Consider the following 4261-nt stretch of genomic DNA (forward strand, 5'->3'; position numbering starts at 1 on the left):
TGTTTTAAGTTACAGTACTTTCTAAAAAATTGCGTTTAAAATAATAGAAATAGGCGTTACAAGAAGCAATAAATGCTGTAGATTAATGCCAAAAACATGCAAATTTAGAGGAAGTTAGGTCCGAGTTCTACAAAGCAGTGTACTGCAAAAACAAAAAAACAAAAAAAAATCCATCAGCTGCTACCAATACTAAACTATTATGAATTTCTAAGTGTTTTAATTTTAAACTTTTTTAAACAATTTACAAAAATGGTCTTAAAAATTTCAGTATCTACAGAATCTTTCTTATTAAAAATTTCATTTTCGCAGAATCCCGAAATGAAATCAGTGAAAGCAAAGATGTAAGAGACTATTTTCTTGCAAGTTCTTTGAAATAATCAATAGCAATTATAAACGTCACATGAATCGAGACGTTTATAAGACGCTTATTGTAATTGGTTACTGAAACACATCTTCTTGATTGAATTTTTTGTATTGCTTGACATAAAGTGGTTTTATTTTTGGCTGTGAAGAGTATTTTTTTCTTCTTTGTTTAAAGAAATACATTATTTGTGAATAATCTCTTGAAAAAACATATTGCTGTAAAAAATATAAAACATTTTACCGAAATATCTGGATTTATAAAAGATTTCTGGGTACTTTTTGAAATTCTGAATTGAAGAAAACAAAGAAAACAGAACTTATCATTTTTAAAATACAATGAACTGAAACATCAGTTCTTTATTCTTCAACAATAACAACTCAAAATTATGAGGCATTGTGTGATTTTTTGGCGCTAGAAAATAAAAATATGACAATTTCATGCAGGCTTAACGAATCTTCTATAGGTTGGGTGCTTCAGAAAATGTCAACAGAGATACAGAAGTAACTTATTATAATGGATCTGTAGGAGCAGGTTTATTTAGAAGTTCTTTACATGTACAAGAAGTCACACAGATTGCGGAGTTCCGAAAAGAAGTACGCGGCTCTATTACTTTTGCTGCAGTAAATGCACGCCTTCTGCATATAGCTTCTATTTTAAATATTAACAGTTTTTTTGAAGCATTTGTCACCATCGAAAACTTCCTAATTAAGTAATATTAAATTGGCTCTCACAAGTCAGGCAAAAAATGAACTTTTTCATGCGATTTCTTTTTAAATAAAGATTAAAAACATTAGAAAATTCATTTAAAGTATAGAAAGATTTATTCTACATAATCATTATAAACGTTAAATAAATTTAAGTCACATTATTATATTTTTAATCTTTCAATATAATTTTATTAATTTTAATATTTGTTTTACTTTCAGAAATTGCGATGTCGTCTTTAAAATTTATTTGCATCTTTTTACTTCTTTTAAATTTCGGTAAACTTTTTAATTTTTTTTCAAATTTTATAAAGTATTTATTAATTAAATGGCTCAAAATTATTTATAGAGTTATTAATTAATATATTTAGTTTAAACACTATCCAATTATAAGATATTCTAGAGCAGGTGTTCCCAACCTGGTCGATAGTGGTCTTTATAGCCTCTTGAGATCCACTACTGAAAAAAACTATTTTTTTTTATTGAAGTTTTGTTTTGCTTTTGACCTTTAGGTGACACTTATTAGTAAATTGCCATTTTTCTAAAATTTTTATGTTCTGGTCATTAAAAAATGGTACGTGTCCTATATGACACAATGGTTCTCTACCTATACAAAATGCAAACTTTTCCGTTCATGTAAAAATGGTTTATTTGACTGTTTTTGTATATTAGTTGACATTTTATATTTACATATGATATGCTTTGAAACAAATTTTATTTTACCAAGGCACAGATGTATTTTGTAGTTGATACAGTATACTGTAGCTCATACACTTTTACATTCTTCCATTGGGCAGTGGTAATTTTTGCAATTTACTATGATTTCTGGCATGTGTTTTGCTTCACTTTTGCATTGTATTTCACTGGGATGCAAAGTTGAAGTATTTTTTGTATGATTTTCTTTGTTTTTCGTCATTTTTATTGATCCCTTTTTTCTTATTGCCTGTACTGTCTGAATGTGATAGCGATTTTGACACTTTTTTAATTTGTTCTTTGAGCAGACTAATGACTTACACTCTCCAGGACAGTCTGCTCAAAGAACAAATGTTTGGTCATGTCTTTATCACTGAACCAGACTTTCAGTTCAGACAAATTTCTATCAATATCATGTGTCCTATCATGTTTCTTTTTTATTTTCGCTGTTGACAATGATAAATTAAAACTAGATCATTGACATTTATTATAAATATGTGATTTATGATATTAATAATTTATAAGTTTTTAATAAAAAAAACTTTGCAGACCAAAAAAATAAGTAGACAAAAACAAATCACAGAAATTTGTGATGAATAAAAAAAATAATTATTTTTATTAATAAATTAATTGAATAAAAAATGATAATAAATAATAGAAAACATATTGCGGTCCTAATAACCAAATATCTATAAAAGTAAATAACTTGCAAATATGAAAACAGTTCATACACTGTAATGTAATTATTGTAACATAGAGACCCAATGTGTCGTATACGATACGTTGAAAAGTTAGCTCATCTCATGAAATATTGTTATTAATATAGTTTTTAAAAAATACTCTTAGGCCTATATAATCTTAGAAGTCTCCTCAACAAAAGCATGCATAAATTGTAAAATTATAATCAATATAAATAGAGAAAACTGAATACTAACATCAAGCATTCATACTTATGATCACTTCCAAAAACATGATCACTTCCAAAAACATGTGCTCAGACATTCACTTATATTTTCCTTTGTTTCTGTCACAGTGGAACGCATGTGGTCTAATAAGCTTCACTAAACTCTAATGACAAAATGTATAACTAATATAATTGTTTAGCAAGCAAAAAAGCAGAGCTGCTTCTCATTCTTTGAAAGAAAAATTTCGTGTCATATACGGCACGCGGCATCCCAAGAGGATAGGGATCGATAAATTACTAGATGTCGTTTGAGGGGCGGAAAGTATTATTAAAATGATGTGTTTTATACAAAATTGCATGTTTTACTTTACTAAAATTTAAAAGTTGATACTATGGTTGAGACATATTCCAAAAATGGACTACCTGCGAAGACCTAAAAAGGCGTTTTTAGAGATTCCACCAGCCGAGAGACCTGGAGGTTACTCACGAAAACGATGGAGGAAAGGAGTAAAACGGGAACTCGAAATTTTAGAAATAAACCATTAGGGTGACTAATTGACTAATGGTTTTTATTTCATCCTATTTTTTTAAATTTATTCTTAATTTGTGTCAGTAAATATAGTAGTCGATAAATTAAATCCAATTTTGGAACAGGATCGACAAGCAATAAAAATTGGGAACCCCTGTTCTAAAGTGACCACAAAGTCCCTTTGCATGTTACTTAGAAATATGTTGCTCTCTATTCTTTGCACAAATTTGAAGCTTTTATTGTGTTCATGGAGACTTCTTCCATGTTGACTGACATTGGAAGCAATTATCTTTTAATTGCTTCACGGATTGTTCACGGATAACTGTTTTTAGATCTTCATCCGATATAAAGCTGGATTAAGAAATTATTTTACACTGTTCCAATGCGAATTGTCACATGTTAGGTCTAGATTTCGTGGAAGCCCATCGGATCATCGTTGTGATACAGTACTTTCCACCTGGGAGATCCACGACACAATCTCATGCATGGAGACTTTGTGGTCACTCAGTGCATAAAACAGTCATCCTTAAATGGATCGTAATTAATCTCTTTTTCATATAGAGTACCTTGTATTTGGCAAAGGAGGATATCGTTTTACTCCGACACTTAACGGCAGATCGTACAAATGTGTTTTTTGGTCCGAGTTGGTAAATAATAGGTGCAAACGTCTATGTATGGAGCATTATCATGCATACGGAGGTGGATGTTCCTGGTTTAAATGTTATTGCTTAGTGTGTCATGATTAAATTTATCTTTTTCTCACTTAATATGGATTTACAGCTTCAAATCTTAATAATTTTTAGTGTGTCTCAATGTCGAAATTCTACATATTAAATTTTCTTTTATAATAGTATTGTGAATTAATTTATTAGTCAAACGAATTCAACTTTTGTTCATCGATTATGTCAATTTATGCTATATTCTATGAATCACAGGAAGAAATGTATTACAAATAAAATTTTGTAACTATTTAATTTGTCTCTGAATAAATATTAAATAATCACAGAAGGAAAAATCATCAGACAGTACCGAATATGCAATATAAATATTTAATACACTAGAAACTG

General features: G+C 29.2%; 1 long non-coding RNA gene across 1 annotated transcript; it reads left to right on the forward strand.

Moving 5' to 3' along the window:
- Positions 1-722: 722 nt before the first annotated feature.
- Positions 723-4016, forward strand: LOC111635385. The gene is made up of 3 exons (XR_002758365.1): positions 723-957; positions 1291-1347; positions 3756-4016. It is a non-coding gene; the product is annotated as an uncharacterized LOC111635385 (long non-coding RNA).
- Positions 4017-4261: the final 245 nt, after the last annotated feature.

This window comes from Centruroides sculpturatus, unplaced genomic scaffold (assembly GCF_000671375.1).
Source record: "Centruroides sculpturatus isolate CEXI.00-Female unplaced genomic scaffold, Cexi_2.0 scaffold122, whole genome shotgun sequence".
Taxonomy (NCBI): Eukaryota; Metazoa; Arthropoda; class Arachnida; order Scorpiones; family Buthidae; genus Centruroides; species Centruroides sculpturatus.